The sequence below is a fragment of the Chelon labrosus genome (assembly GCF_963514085.1).
Source record: "Chelon labrosus genome assembly, chromosome: 21".
NCBI classification, from domain to species: Eukaryota; Metazoa; Chordata; class Actinopteri; order Mugiliformes; family Mugilidae; genus Chelon; species Chelon labrosus.
This window is the reverse complement of record NC_140354.1, coordinates 22,422,169-22,438,993: the sequence shown is the minus strand read 5'-3', so window position 1 is coordinate 22,438,993 and position 16,825 is coordinate 22,422,169. Positions and strand designations below refer to the sequence as shown.

Below are 16,825 nucleotides of genomic sequence, written 5' to 3'. Positions count from 1 at the left end.
GAGAGATAAGTTGAAAATGGTGGTAAAGACAGCAGAGAGTTCATTACAACATGCTCTAAGTACCTTCCCAGGTACCCCATCAGGGCCAGCAGCCTTCCTGGGGTTCACTGCTTTGAGAACCTGTCCCACTTCATGTTGTTGGACAGTGAGAACAGAAGTGACAGTGACCGCAGGGGGCGATAAAGCAGTGGGGCTCTTGGTCTCAAAACGGGCAAAGAAGTTGTTAAGCTCTTCTGCCAGCAGGGCACCATTTGCTGTTGTTACTGTTTTTTTCCTGCCCCGATAGTTAGTGAGATGTTGTAACCCCTGCCACACTCGTCTTGGGTCATTATCCGAGACATGGTTTTCAATTTTCTCTCTGTAGGCCAGCTTGGCAGTCCTGATTCCCCTCTTCAGATCAGCCCTGGCAGTGGAGTATAGGGCTATGTCCCCTGACCTGAAGGCTCGGTCCCGCGCTTTGAGGAGTTTGTGTACTTCTGAAGTCATCCAAGGTTTCTGGTTAGGAAATACCCTGATGCGTTTATTTACAGTCACATTGTCAATGCAGGTCTTTATATAAAAAAGAACAGTATCTGTATGCTCCTGGAGATCCCCCTGTTCAAAAAGGGACCATTCAGTGCTTGAGAAGCAGTCTTGGAGTTGTGACAGCGCCCCCTCTGGCCATGTTGTTATGGTTTTTGTGCATGGCTTCGTTGTCCTCCTAAGAGGGGTGTAGACAGGAAAGAGGAGCAGAGAGAGGTGATCTGAGAGCCCCAGGTGAGGGAGAGGCACTGCCCTGTAGGCATGCTTTAAGTTACAGTAGACATGGTCAAGAGTGTTATTTCCCCTGGTGGCGCAGTCTACATATTGAGTGAATTTGGGGAGCACTGACTTCAAGCATGCCTTATTAAAATCACCCGCAATCACATGGACTCCGTTCGGATGGGTTTTCTGCTGCTTACTGATGGTTTGGTGAAGGTGAGCCAAAGCCAAGCTAACATCAGCGTCCGGTGGAATATAGACTGCTGTCACTATTACTACTGTTAGCTCTCTCGGTAGGTAGAAGGGTCTGCACAGCACTGACAGAGACTCCAGATCACGGGAACAGTGACTGTCTATAACGCGGCTCTGCTCGCACCAGTTGTCATTCACATATACACTCAGCCCCCCTCCTCTTCTCTTACCGGTGTCTCTGGATCTGTCCTGTCTGTGCAGCGTTCTGTCAGTCAGCTCGACAGCGGTGTCGGGGATCGAAGAGTTAAGCCAAGTTTCGGTGATTACCATTGTGTTGCAGTTCCTTGTTGAGTTATTTGCGGCTAGAGATAGTTCCAGGTCGCCGATCTTGTGGACAATGGACCTGGCATTGGAGAGGAAGAGGCTGGGGATCGGTGATCTGTGTGGGTCTCTGCGTAGTCTGACACCGAGACCCGCTCTGCAGCCCCGCTTTTGTTTTCTCTCCCGCCGGCGTCTGCGTCGCTTCTCTGGGATAACCAACCATAGGGAGCCCGGTTCCCTGGTAATGGAGTCGGGGATGTTGTGGGTCCGATGAAAAGATAACGTTATCTCCCTGCTATTGGTGACTCCAATGTTTAACAGTTCTTGACGACTATAGAACTGTGTTGACTGATACAGATCTATCACTAGCAGCGACCAAACAAACAAAATTAAGCACCAACTTGGAGAGCAAAGAGCCGCTGCGCTCGCGCGCGCCGCCATCTTGCATCTATCCTGTTTAACTCCTGCAGTTTAGCTTCCAATGTGAAACATGCCACAGTGCAGTCCATTCATGAGGTAAATAAAGTCATTTGTAAGCTGAAATCAGAACAGGTGACCCTCAAGTTTCAGCATTTGGGAGAGAATGATGCTCTGAACTTGGTAGTTTTCAGTGATGCCTCTCTTGGCAACCTTCCAGATGGAGGTACTCAGGGTGGAACTTTTATTGTCCTTATGGGAAAAGAAGGAAAATTCTCCCCTCTCTGTTGGCAGTCTAAAAGAATCAGACGTGTGGTGCGGAGCACCCTTGCAGGGGAAACCCTTGCTATGGCAGAAGGGATAGACAATGCCATTTTTCTGACAACCCTTTTTTCTGAGCTCACTACTGGGAATGTTGAAGCAAATACTCCTCCGTTGATCTGTGTGACTGATAATCACTCTTTGTTTGATGCTCTTAAATCGACAAAACAGGTCACACAGAAAAGACTGCGATTGGAGATCAGCAGCATTAGAGAGCTCATACAAAGTGAGAAAATCAAGGAGATACTCTGGTCGGACAGTAAAGCACAGCTCGCTGACTGTCTTACCAAAAAGGGAGCATCTGCTCTGTGCCTATTGAAAGCACTGAGTGAAGGTTTTTGGAAACTGTGATAATTTAAAAAAGAAAGAACTTTGTGTGTAATTCTGTGGAAACCTAAAAACTGGTTAATATGTGAATATGTTCAGTTTTTGTTGAATTCACACCAAATACTTCTGCAAAGTCATCTGAGCTTTGAGTTCTGTTAATGGTAATAAGATAGCTTTATTTTGTTATATTTGGTACAGTCAATTTATTTATTTATTTATTTTTATTATTTTTTTCTCTTTAAAATAGAGGGAGATTGTTAACATGTACTTCCCTTTTATTCTGGTCATTACGGTAAAAGAAGTTCTGCCTTTGACCTGTGTTACGCAGAGCACGCTCGGTAGGGGGCGTTGTCGTTTTACGGTGCTGTTGATGGCGGATGATTTGTGTGGATGTCGAGGAGCAATAAAGCAGTAAAAGTGATATAAACAGCGTGTTTATTGGAGTTAACATTATCAATCCACAAGGGGGAATTTAGGTTTTACAGCCGTGGGGCAAGATTGTGCAAAAGTTCAATTTAGATAAAAAAAAGAAAGAAAACTAATTATATATGTGTGAATATATTAAGAGTAGAAAAAGTAATTACACCTGCTGTATCAACCTTAAGTAATTAACTTAAGTTAGTTACTTAAGGTCTGCAAAAGTAAAAGGTCTGCACTTTGGGGGACGAAGACGGCAAAGGCCGCCTGCGAAAAGCCCCGTTGAATAAACCACCAAAGTTAAGTAAGTAGACTGAAGTGCAATGAAGGGTTGAGGTGGTAGAAGATGTTTGGTGAAATATTTAGCATCATTTGAATATTCATCATTAAACCATGTGAGATGTTGAGAGGGAAGAACCAAAAATAACATGCAAAATTTCAATAGTTTGAAGACAAACACAAAATAAAACGCTGTTTAAATATTTGACCATATTTTTCATTTATTATTTTCATTTTGTAAAAGCTCATGTAATTATGTGTCAGAATAAATATCGTGGAGTAGAAAGGACAATATATGATTTTGAGAGGATAATTCAGGTTTTCATTGCTTCTCATTGAGACTACTGGAACTCTCTGTACACCGGGCTGGACCAGTCATCAACACGCTGCCTGCAGGCTGCACAGACTGCAGCAGGCCGTCTATTAACTGGAAAAAAAACAATGAAACCAGCAATGACCACAGTCTAAATGCTTCCCTGTGAGGAACCAACTGGACTGTGGTCATTGCTGATACCACTGTTATATTTTATATATATTTGATTATATAACTTAAATATATTTCATATCTGTTTCTATGTGATGAAGCTACTGGACACTGAATTTCTATCTATCTATACAGGTACTGACATCCCTAAACTGGCTTCCAGTCCATTTTATGATTCATTACAAATGTTATTACTAGTTTTTAAGAGCCTTAATGGCCGGCCACCATGTTATCTGTCAGAAACTACTTCATGACCACACTCCAGCCAGAGCTCTGTGATCAACAGACCAGCTGCTACTGGTCCTCCCCAGATCCAGGCTCAGAAACAGAGGCGATAGAGCCTTTTCAAACTCTGGAACAGCCGACCCTTTTATATCAAAGCTGCTCCCAGAGTTTGGAGCATTTTAAATCATTGTTGAAAACCCACTTCTTCTCGCTGGCCTCAGTCCATGTTGAGCAGGATATCTTGGATTTTATTATGCAAATGACAGTATGTATTAGCCTTTTACTTTTTTTACACCGACTTTTACAACCGTCTGGCCCTGCTGCTGTGACTCCTAAATTCCACCTTGTCACGACACAAAGCTCCGCTCAGTGGAATCATAAAGAATTATTTTATTTAATTTGTTTCTTGTGGTTCTCAAGAGTGTTTTTTATGTGCATCTGAGCTACTGTGACCAAGCAATTTCCCTTGTGGATGAATAAAGTCTAAGTCTAGCATAACATGAAAACACCCAATTCAAGTTCACGTACCTCAAAACCATCCAAGTAAATGTACTTTCTACTGTATGTATGAGATGAGCTTTTCATATGGTGCACGCCTTCTAAATGATCTGGCCTGTTTGTTGTCCCGTGTTTTAAATGTCAGCTTGTTGATGAGCTAAAGGCTCACGTTGCCTCACATTCCAGCTGATCGGGAGAAGCTGGAAACCTGAGTAAATGCTGCCATCTGGTGAGGAAGTCTGTGTCAGAATGAAATCATTTGGTCTTGATGCAGCACGTGGTGGAGCAAGGATTTGCACAAGGTTTACAAGATATTAGATTTTCCTTTCATTCTTCTTGTTTTTTCCTTTTCATTCATTTCATTTCCTTGCAGCACCTGCAAAGTCTGACAAACTGCAGCAGGTGATAACAAGCAAATGACACAAGGGACTGCCTTCCAGGAGCATGCACTGTGAGTGATGGGAAACTCAGAGGTGGATTTTAGAAGCTGATAAACTGGCTTGGACTGCCATCAGGTGGTCTCTGTTTGAACTTACATCTGCTATTTTAAAGCAATATTGTGTGAAGCAGCTGAGCTGCTGCAAAAATGAGTGGAACTGTTCAGGAGCATTCCCACATTGTTTGCCAGGTTGCACCACATCAGCCGATGGTGCAGTTGTGTTTGTAGTTTCTGCGTCTTTGTTCAGCGTCACTTCTCCAAAAAACAGTCTGGAGATGAGTTTTCGAATAATTTATTCTACCTTGTATTTAACTATTTTATCAGAGGGGCGTACACAAAGAGGAGGAGGAGTCGATGCAAACTCTGACCTCCTCCATCTTTACATATGTGTTGCAGAGTTTAAGACAGGGACTAAATCACTGACATACACACTGTAGACTGGACAGAGACAAACGGCTTTCACAGTGATCACTACTGACTTTGTGCTTGTTTTTCTTTTGCTGTCAGTTAACTGGGACGGTAAGAAGCAAATATTTTCTTTACAGACATGCTGATCAAAAAGACAATGTATCTGCAGGACAGTAGGTAATGAGCTGTGTGTCTGCAGGTTCTCTAAATGGACAGAATGTGCAGCCTGAAGACTCTGCTGTTTATTACTGAGCCAGAGACTCACAGTGGTTAAAGTGAACAGAGAGGCTGTACAAAAACATCCAAGTATTTATTTCCACTAGAACCTCCAGGGGGCAGTAGAAGACCTACAATATGAAGTTCGAAACAAACGGTGAAGACAGCAATCAGCTGATGATGAGCTTTGTTACTGCCCATTATAGTGGTGATAGATCATCAGTCATCAAAGGCTGGTTCACCATCTCCAGACAACAGCAGGTGAATCTGCAGATCAAGATTCAATATGTTTATTATGGTGCTCCAGAGACACAGTGACACAAGAGGGAACATTATTCGTCACAGCCCAGTCACCCATCTCCCTCAAAGTACTTTTCCATTGACCCCCCCTCTGCATCACTCAGCCTGCCAGCCACTCCCACCTCATCAATCAACTCAGCTCACCTGTGCACACAGCTGCTTCTCATTCTCTAATCAGGCCAGCATATATTCTTCAGTTCCACACTCACTCCTCTGTCAGCTTGTTCTTTGCCATGTGAGACTTCCTGGTACCGACCCTACCTGTCTCTGACTCATCTGCTCCATCTGCCTTCCAGTCAACTATCTCAGCCTTCTGTTCCCCACCAAGAGTTTTGTCTTTGTCCTCCTGGTTCCTGTAGCTGTCCCATTAAACCATCAAACTCCACACTGATTCTCAGCAGAGTATTATGAGTAGGGCTGAGGACAGATGCTTTATATTATTGCATGCTCTCATCTGCTCCACAATAAGCTTCCAGGCAGTGATGTGGAACAGAGCTTTGAACTGCTGAATGTTCCTTTTTAAACCTGTAGAGGGAGCTCTATGCAAAGTTTTGCTCCTTTATAAACACAAAAATGTGAGATGTCCACAATCAATAATAATTTTAAATCATTGGTGTGACTTTGTGAGATGACAAAAAAAAGTTAGTCAATGTTCAGAATAATGACTAGTGTACCTGATATCTAAACCAAGACTGACATTTTGTAATTAATAAAATCCTCATGGTTGTAGTGTTGATGATATACACAGATCAGAGAGGATTGACTTGATGACATCAGTTATTCATTTTACCAAATATAGGACTGGTGTGTCTGTGTGTCTCTGAGAGGACAATGACATTTAATATTTGTCCAAAAATCAAATTGTGAGTTGATTCCCTTGAATGTGACTTTAATAGATGGAGTGATGTAGGAGGAGCTGACTGTAACCAAATCCTCACAGGGCTCCAGTTGACATCATATTTAAAGGGGAGTTGAAAACCTACTAATCACACTGTCAACATGGCTGACAGAAAGCTGACACTCTTGGTGGTTGCTCTGTTTGTTTGGAGTGGAGCTGAAGGTTGGACCATAACAGAGTCTGAACCAGTGGTTAAAAGACCTGGAGAGTCTCACACACTGACCTGTACAGTCTCTGGATTTTCACTCAGCAACTGGTGGATGGCCTGGATCAGACAGGCTGCTGGAAAAGGACTGGAGTGGATCGCTTGGATTGATAACGGCAGTGGTAGCAGCAAATACTACTCTCAGTCAGTTCAAGGCCGGTTCACCATCTCCAGAGACAACAGCAGAGAGCAGGTGTATCTGCAGATGAACAGTCTGAAGATTGAAGATTCTGCTGTTTATTATTGTGCTAGAGACTAGGGCTGCACGATTATGGCCAAAATGATAATCACGATTATTTTGATCAATAGTGAGATCACAATTAATTATCACGATTATTTGTTTATTTCAACCAAAACAAATTTTATTGTCACAAAGGCTTATTTTAACTGCTTACACATCCATATTTTGCACGCTAACGTACAAATATGTGTGCTAAAACAAAATAGGTCCTCTTATTCACCAAAATTCAGTGCATCTTCTTAAAGAATAAATCAAAATAAATAAAACAATAAAGAAAATGTAACAAAATTTCAACAGGGCACTAGTTTCCATGTTACATTGTGTAAATATATTTTAGGAAGCAAAATGTAAACTTGCATTGTACGTGACTAAAACTCAAAATATGATCTCCTTGGCTTGGGTTAGGGGGTTAGGGTTACTTGATATATCTTATCCACCGATTCCTCACGGTATCACTCTTGGGGAATCGATGGAAACGACATGTGTTGACGACTGAGCGGTGATTGCAGTCAGGTACAAAGCACTGCACCATGTTGCTAACGTTATCGTTAACCGCTTTCACACACGCACACAATATAAAATACACGATAAAATACACGATGCTAAATATAAAATTCAATACACAATACCTATATAAAACGCTATTATTGACACGATTACTACTGAAAGAACTGATATTAACTGCACATTCACTATATAAAAATCACTGGAGGAAAAAGTTCGCGTGGCCGTCGTCAGATTTGGAAGTCGCTGAAAAGGCTCTTTCGAGGTTGTGGCTTCGAGTCGACTTCAGTGAGGGGCCTTCAGTGAGGCGCGGTGGTTTATGGGATGAGTAGTTCCTTCTCTCGGAAATGAAAATATGAACACAGTCTTGTACCTTTGACTTTTTTTTGGACTTTCTCTTTTTCACTCGAAATGATATGTTATATGCTTATGAGTTCATATAGTTGCCAATAACAAGTTGTTTTTTGGATAACCAATGGATAATAATGATATTTTACAGCAGTGTTGAATGACACATGAACTGTAAGTGGACATTTCTCCATAATATTCCAAATCTAAAACTGGTCCAGTTGCTGCTGAGAACAACAACATGAATCAAGTTAAAAACTGCAGTAACATATTGAAGAGAAGTTGTGAAATATATATCATTAATATTGAAGTTGATTTAGCAGCTTATTTCTCCATGAAGTTGTTTATTTATGGAGTCAATAGGAAGCATCACCATCATTTATTTGGAGTTGTGTCTTTGTCCAGTTGAAGCTTCAAGGTGTAAATATCCAAATGTAGAATAATGATCTACATAGTTGTTTTCAGAGATGTGTGAAATATGGTGTGTTTCTCTTTGAGGAGGAGGAGTCAATGCAAAACTGATATCTTTGATGTGTTTATATGTGTTGCAGAGCAAAGGTCAGCTCAGTCTAACATACACACTGCAGACTGGACAAAGACAAGTGACTTTTACAATGATCACACCTGTTATTTTCTTCATCATGTTTTGTACCTTGGCTGGTAAGGACATGAAAATGTGTTGGACAAACAAAGTGATGTGAAGACAATGTGACTGAACTAATGAGCTGTTTCCATTTCTGCAGGTACTGAGGGTCAAACACTGACTGAGTCTGGACCAGTGGTTAAAAGACCTGGAGAATCCCACACACTGACCTGTACATATTCAGGGTTCAGTAGCCATCCCTGGAACGCTTGGGTCAGACAGGCTGCTGGAAAAGGACTGGAGTGGATTGCAGCTATCAGTGATAACAGTGGCAGCAAATACTACTCTCAGTCAGTTCAAGGCCAGTTCACCATCTCCAGAGACAACAACAGAAAGCAGGTGTATCTGCAGATGAACAGTCTGAAGACTGAAGATTCTGCTGTTTATTATTGTGCTAGAGACTCACAGTGACTGAAGTTGGTTGAGCAGCTGTACAAAAACTCATCACATCAAGACAGAGTGCTTTAAATATATCTTGACTTTCTGGATATTTTCCTCTGAATACAAGAACTATATCAGAGCATTTCATCTTCATTTTAATCTATTTAAATACATTCTGATTAGAGATCATCACTAAGTACATTTGTCATCTTGTGTCATTGCCTCATTTATTCAAATATCCATGTTTCCACCTTCTCTTTATGAGAAATGAAAACCAATACCTGAACATTTCTTCTACATTTAGACTGATTTGAATTGAACTGTTTTACTATCAGTCATATGTCAATACATCCTCTTGTGTGTTGCCTTATAAGGAAATGACGTGTGTGTCTGTGTGACAGAAGAGCTCTGATCAGATCCTCTCCACACAGCTGTGTATTACTGTGTACTTGGCCCCACAGGGACACAAACCACCAACAGACCTGAACAAAAGGAAGAGGAGCCCTAACACCACTAATGATTTCAGCTGTGTTTACTGTTACAGTACAGACAGAAACAGTCTTTAGATTTGATCCAATGATCTCAGAGTGACATGACTTTAAAAACTGAATCTAACAAGACATTCAACTTCAAGAAGCCAAATGTATCTTCCATCATTATTGAATAAATGGCATAGAGTTATATTTATCTTTTTTTTAAAATAATGAATAATTAATTTAATTTGAACTAGCAACATGTGTCTGCTAAAGATGTTTTAGTTGAGATATCAAAACACAATTTAAAGCATTTGTTTTGGGGGAAATCCTCGCACAAAATGTTGTGATGAATAAAAAACATTCATAATAATAATATAATACACAAAATAATCACATATGTATATATATATTGTAACAACTAACATAGTGCTGGAATGGCCTGGCAGTGGTTGGATTGAAACAGGAGGCTTGAGGCTCAGATGAGGTTCAGACCAACCAAGTGTTTATTCACCAGTGTAAATCATTACAACAAAAAAAGGACTTACAAGACATAACAAAAGAAATCCTGACTAATGTGCTTTGGTGGCCTGAGGTCTGGTAGCAGCTCTGCCAATCAACCAGTCCCCCTTGTCTCTGTGAGAGGGGTCCCTTTTATAGGCTGCTACTAATTACACTTCAAGCTCTACCACTGAACAGGTGGGCTCCCTCCCTAGATCCACCATACAAGATCATGGTGAATCACATTAATGAACACATTCATACAGTATACTCACAGATCACAAAATCAGCTTCTAAAGATCAGATACAGGTTGAATGACTGTTTCAGGCCAGTCATGAATTTTACTGGGTATTAAAATCAGACTAACAAAACCAACAAGTCAAGTCCAGCTGCATCCTTCCTGAGAGGAGGAGTCAATGCAAAACAAAGATGTCTTCCACCTCTACTTATCTGACTGCAGAGAGGATGACAGAGAACAGTGGACACACAGTTTAACATGATGGACTGTAGGACAGGACTGCTGCTTTTAACTATCTGCTGGGCAGGTCAACACTTTCACTCATCTTCATTTTACATAGCTTTGATTGGAGTCAGCAGCTTATTTCACTTGATGCTTTTTATTCTCTTGACAGGTGTTGATGGTCAGACTCTGACACAATCTGAACCAGTGGTTAAAACACCTGGAGAATCCCACACACTGACCTGTACAGGCTCTGGATACACATTCAGCAGCCACCAGACGGTTTGGGTCAGACAGGCTGCTGGAAAAAGACTGGAGTGGGTTGCTTATGTTGGTGGTGTTGGTAGACACCAATACTACTCTCAGTCAGTTCAAGGCCGGTTCACCACCTCCAGAGACGACAGCAGAGAACAGCTGTTTCTGCAGATGAACAGTCTGAAGACTGAAGATTCTGCTGTTTATTATTGTGCTCGAGTGTCACAGTGACTGAAGTTGGTTGAGCAGCTGTACAAAAACCTCCAGTCCTGAATACTGACTGGATTAAACCAGAAGAGAAATAATGTTTATTTTTCTCTGTTGGGAAAACCAAGAAAACTAAACATTAACCACATACATAATAAAAAAATAAGCATTCTGGTTATAAGTTCTTAACAGCCATTTACAACAGTCATTGTCCAGGTATTTACAACACTGTTTTGTGGACAACAAATATTATTATTAATGACATTAAATGAGCATTTATTTGGGGAAATTCTAAAAAATAATGTTGAACTTATGGTTATAGAAACACAAAAGGCCAGTCAATGTCAGGTGTCTTTCTCCAGCTGCCTGCTGCTTATATATCCTTCACATCAGCCTTTACAGCTGCAGTCACAGTCAAGTTACCACCGTGACTGTTACGACCTGGCTCAATTGCCACAACATAAAGAGGAGACACATGACAGAGTTACAAAATAATAAGGGTTTATTTAATTCAAAAGAAATCAACAAGGTGACAGGTTAGACATGGTGAGCCTCTGCAGCTGAAAAGTGGTCGTCTTAGGCCTCTGCAACAATGCACTTTATTCAGTCTTCTCAGGTGTGGCTGGTTAAGGTGATTAAGCACAAGCCACAGACACCAGTAGAGGTGCAGAGGGGTGTAACAAGCACTGAAGCATGTCAGGCTCTGAAAACAACTTTCACATTGAATAACGGACGATTAAGACACACTCCAGAAGACACACTGTTAACACCTCCAACTGATTTAAGTCCAACTGACTGCAGTTAGACCAACACTGATGCTTCATCTGTTTGACTGTATGCAAACTCAGTGACCTCCTTTGTTCCTCAGCTATAAAAACTTCCCATCAGACTGTGGAGTGGAGTTCACAGCAAGTCAGCTTCACCAACAAACATGTTTCCTGTAGCTCTGTTACTGCTCCTAGCAGCTGGATGTGAGTCTCTTTAGATGATAGTCAGCACATGTTGTTTTCTAATATAACTTGATCATTTGATAGAAAACATTTTCTTCTTTTAACAGGTGTGAAGTGTCAACAGTTGACACAGCCAGCCTCTGTGACTGTGCAGCCAGGTCAATGTCTGACCAACACCTGTCAGGTCTCTTATTCGGTTGGCAGCTATTGGACAAATTGGATCAGACAACCTGCAGGAAAAGGACTGGAGTTTATTGGGAGGAGAACTGGCTCTTCAACATACTACAAAGATTCACTAAAGAACAAGTTCAGTATCAACTTAGACTCTTCCAGCAACACAGTGACTCTAAATGGACAGAATGTGCAGCCTGAAGACTCTGCTGTGTATTACTGTGCCAGAGAGTCACAGTAACACAAACTATCAGTAGACCTGAACAAAAACCTCTCAGTGTCTGAACACTTGGAACATGAAGCCACCAGAGGAGGAGCCCTCACACCACTAATGATTTCACATCAGATCACTGAGAGAAACAGTTCAGCATCTGTCTGTCTTCCTCCATTAGTGGCTCACAGTAACTTTGAAACTGACTTGAACACAGATTGAAGTAGTAACATGTGATCTTTGATCAGACACAAGTCAGTTTGTAACTTTGGGAGTTTTCAGTGAGAATTTAAAATCTAATTCCAGCAGCATTACTGTAACACACATTCAGTGAATGACAGTACCATTTAATATGGTGATATCATAGAATGTTATTTGAACAATGTTAACTAACAAAAGGACTGATGTGTCTGTGTGTCTCTGGGAGGAATTGTGAGTTAATTCCCTTGAATTTGAATTTAAAACAAACCAGTCCAGACAAAAATCTCTACTAGTTTTAAAAAAAATATATGAAATGACAAAACAGTATTGACTCATCATCTAAAAGCTGAACAATGTCATGGATTTTTAAAGGTGAGACTGGAAATGTACCGTCACTTGTTTTAAAAGACTAGAGGGCGCTCTAGGACCAGAGACCTGGAATTTAAGAGTCTGACAACTTTCCTTGGTTCAAGGCCTCTGACAAGCAGCAGTCACTCATTTCAGCACTGGACAGCTCCTCTGAACCCCTCTCTACTGTCAGACTAAAACAAGGAGAGGTTTAAAAAGGCAAGTGGATCTGAACAGTTTTTTCTTTACTTTTAGCTTGACTTCCTTCTGTGAACTATCAGAAGAATCAGCCAAGTGCAATGCAAAGAGCCAGATGACCACTGGAGACGTGTCCTCTGGAGTGATGAATCAAGCTTCTCCATCTCACAATCTGATGGATGAATCTTGGTTTGGTGGTTGCCAGGAAAACAGTAATTGTCTGACTGCACTGTGGCAAGTGTGAAGTTTGGTGGAGGGGAGATTATGATGTGGGGTTGTTTTTCAGGACCTGGGCTTGGCCCCTTAGTTCCAGTAGAAGAAACTCTGAATGCTTCAGCATACCAAGAGATTTTGGACAATTCCATGCTCCCAATTTTGTGGGAACAGTTTGGCGATGGAACATTCCTGTTCCAATATGACTGCTCACCAGTTCACAAAGCAAGGTCCATAAAGACATGGATGAGTGAGTTTGGTGTGGAAGAACTTGACTGGCCTGCACAGAGTCCTGACCTCAACATGATAGAACACATTTGGGATGAATTAGAGCCAAGACTGAGAGCCAGGCCTTTTCATCCAACATTAGCGTCCGACCTCACAAATGTGCTTCAGGAAGAATGGTCATAAACACACTCCTACACTTTGCGGAAAGCCTTCCCAGAACAGTTGAGAGTTGGCAGATGAGCCAATACTTTTGGCTAAATGGGAGATTGGATAAATGGGGCAAACAACATGGAAACAGTCAACAAAAAAGCAGTCACCAAGAGAAAGATATGCACTGTGCCAGGGAGTTTAAATTTGGATATAAGCAAAATACTTAAATAAATATAAAAGCAAAATTAGGAATTTAAGCATGCTTAAATAGATGGAGTGATGTAGGAGGAGCTGACTGTAACCAAATTCTCACAGGGCTCCAGTTGACATCATATTTAAAGGGGAGTTGAAAACCTACTAATCACACTGTCAACATGGCTGACAGAAAGCTGACACTCTTGGTGGTTGCTCTGTTTGTTTGGAGTGGAGCTGAAGGTTGGACCATAACAGAGTCTGAACCAGTGGTTAAAAGACCTGGAGAGTCTCACAGACTGACCTGTACAACACACAGGGTGACACCACAGTATCACACTGAGCAGGATTTGTGTTGATTTCATCCATTTCTCAGGTTTTTACTTGTTTTTCCAGGTGCTCTTGGTTTATGTTCAGCCAGTGAATGGAGACGCAGCACTGTGATAATGCTTTCCTCAACTGGGGTAAAGGAACTACAGTCACAGTAACTTCAGGTAAGACACATTTAAACATAATATCTGCAGGGACTTCTTTATATTTATTGAGAGAAAAAAAAGTTCTGTTCATATGGTCTTTAAATTTAAACTGACAGAGCAGATGAAACAGAGCTGACCAGATGTTTTTAATGAGGCAGTTTCTTTAAAATAATTAGAAAATATTCTTCTAAATCATTATCAATTAATTCAGCACGGCGTTTGATGTAATATTAAAAAAAAATAAAACAAAAAAACAACAACAAAAAAAAGCAGCCTTCATGATCTTGAATTTCAAACTATTTTCAATTGTGAAGCGGCCGAGAATTGTAGAACTTTGATGAGCATTTATTTCAGTTATTTGTAATCAGGTTTTATTCGATCTGTTAATGAAGGTTGTGTTCTGAAATTACACATTTGTGTAGCTATATATTTAGAAACATTTAAACTTCAAACTTCCTCTTCTTTCACAGAAACAGTTGCACCAAAGATTTTCCCTCTGAGTCAGTGTGATTCTGGGGCTGGAGATCAGATCATTGGCTGTCTCACTCGTGACTTCAACCCAGGGAGTCTTACTTTTACGTGGACCAACTCCAGAGGGACCAGTCTGGATTCTCAACAATATATTTCACCTCCAAATAACAACAAATATACAGGAGTCAGTGTGATCAAAGTATCCATGTTTTGATTCTTTCTCTTACAGTTGTTCTGTGACTCATCCTGGAGGAAATGCGCAGCTTCATATACGTTTGTATATTGTAAAGTATTTCTCTGTACTCCGCTCCCGGCGCTGGTCGAAGCCGACAGCTGCTTGCAACACCTCTTACTTGAGCTCTCTCTATGCAATATTTTACAATTCAATCTGTGCAATATTTCTATCCCCTTCTATTTCATGATTTATCTTTTGCAAGCTACTGTTTTTGCTCTCGTTATTTTTTATTCTGTCTTCTCTGTAAGGTGTTGTGAACTTCAGTTTAGCCATTGAGGGACTAATAAAGGTTTTTCTTATCCTTATTCTTATTATTATTCTTCTGTAGGTTCTATGTGAGTCTCAGGTAACAGGTAATGAATACTGACTGCAGGTGTTGTCAGTTATTAAACATAAAATGACATAATTATGTATTTCTTTCTCTATTCAGCAGAGGTAAAGGTTCCTCCAAAGGTAACTTTGCTATCAGTGCCAAGTGGAGACAAACAGACTCTGGTGTGTACTGCTGAGGAGTTTATCCCTGGCAGACTGGAATTCAGTTGGAAAAAGAATGGAAACACTGTTACTGACTTCACTGCTTGGAGCCCCACATTCGTTCAAACTGGATATTCATCTGTCAGTGTCCTGAAAATCAACAAATCAGACTGGGACAGTAAAGCTGTGTACACTTGTGAGGTGACTCACACAGGAGAAAAATATACCAAAGAGATCTCCAAAGGTAAACAGTCATTAACATATGGAAATCTGAAGCTAATACTAAGAAGACTGTCTTTTTTCTTTTCCTGTTCAGAAAAAGTAAATAGTGCTGATTCCTAATTAATTTCATTACTTCTCCTCATGTAGCTCCCATCACAGTGACACTGAACTCCCCAAATCCTACAAAAATATTTAACATCAACCAGGTAGAGTTGGAGTGTGTCGTCACAGCAAAGGACACGACCATTGTCTCTGGAATTAAAATCAGTTGGCAGATTAATGGACAGACTGTGACAAACAACATTAATACACAAGATAGTGCACAGAGCAAAACCAGCAAACTGACTCAAAGTCTCACTGAGTGGAAGACAGTCAACACAGTGAGATGTTCTGCCACCAGAGGAGGTATGACACCAGTTATCCAAGAGCTGACTGTGAAGAGAGGAGGTATGTAACTAAACATAGAGTGACTATTACAGGGATTGGTTGCTGTTGTTGTTGACTTCAGCTCAGTCATGGATCTCCTTGACTCTCTTTCAGATGGGACAAAGACAACAGTGACAGTTCACATCCTTCCAGATGAGGACATTGGAAAAGACAACTCCACTGAGGTCACTCTGGTGTGTCTGGTCTCCAGTTCTGTGCTGCAGGATTACTACATCACCTGGTCAGAAGATACTGGAGTCTTCACTGATGGCGTCAACTTCCCTCCACAGAAGACCACAAATGGCTACTCAGTTACAAGTCTTTACATCACCAACAAGGAAAAGTGGAACCAGAAGAAGGTGTTCCACTGTAACGTCTGGCCTGCTGGTAGTGATAATGGTATGAAACATCCAGGAGTGTCTAAGGCCACAGGTGATTCATGTGAATATGAAGCAAAGTAACCTTAAATGTTGTATTTTGTGCTGACGTGTCATTCAGTCTCTGTGTCATGAAAACCTGTTCACTCTGTGATGTCCTCAATCACTGTGGTTGTACAAACATTGTTGTTTTCTTTGTCGTCATGGTGTGTTTCAAATCTGTCTTTGTCCCATTGTCCAGCAGCTTGATGAGTGTGCTGACTGTTTCAAATAAATGTTGCATTGAGAAACGTTTGTTCCGTGTGTACGTGAATGACAACATCTTAAAACAAGCACAAACACTCACTTTGTACGAGTAGTTTTCAGACAAGCCTCGCTTTACCGTTCCGTTGTTCAGCTGTTCATTGAGAGAGAACGAGTTTGTTGCCCTAATAAAAAAAAATGTGCATACATACACCTAACTCATCTAACCACCTATACTGTGCCTTCCTCTTCTTATTGTTCTTTAGAATATTTTGCTCTGAACTGCACAGACGGTGCTACTGAAGAGGATGAGTTCAGCAGCCTGTGGTTCACATCC

At 41.0% G+C, this 16,825-nt stretch overlaps 1 gene segment (V, D, J or C); it reads left to right on the top strand.

Moving 5' to 3' along the window:
• The first annotated feature begins 1,330 nt into the window (after nt 1-1,330).
• On the top strand, nt 1,331-16,329 carry LOC311506748 (Ig mu chain C region secreted form-like). The segment is given in 5 exons: nt 1,331-1,495; nt 15,075-15,081; nt 15,177-15,464; nt 15,590-15,889; nt 15,983-16,329.
• The last annotated feature ends 496 nt before the right edge of the window (nt 16,330-16,825 follow it).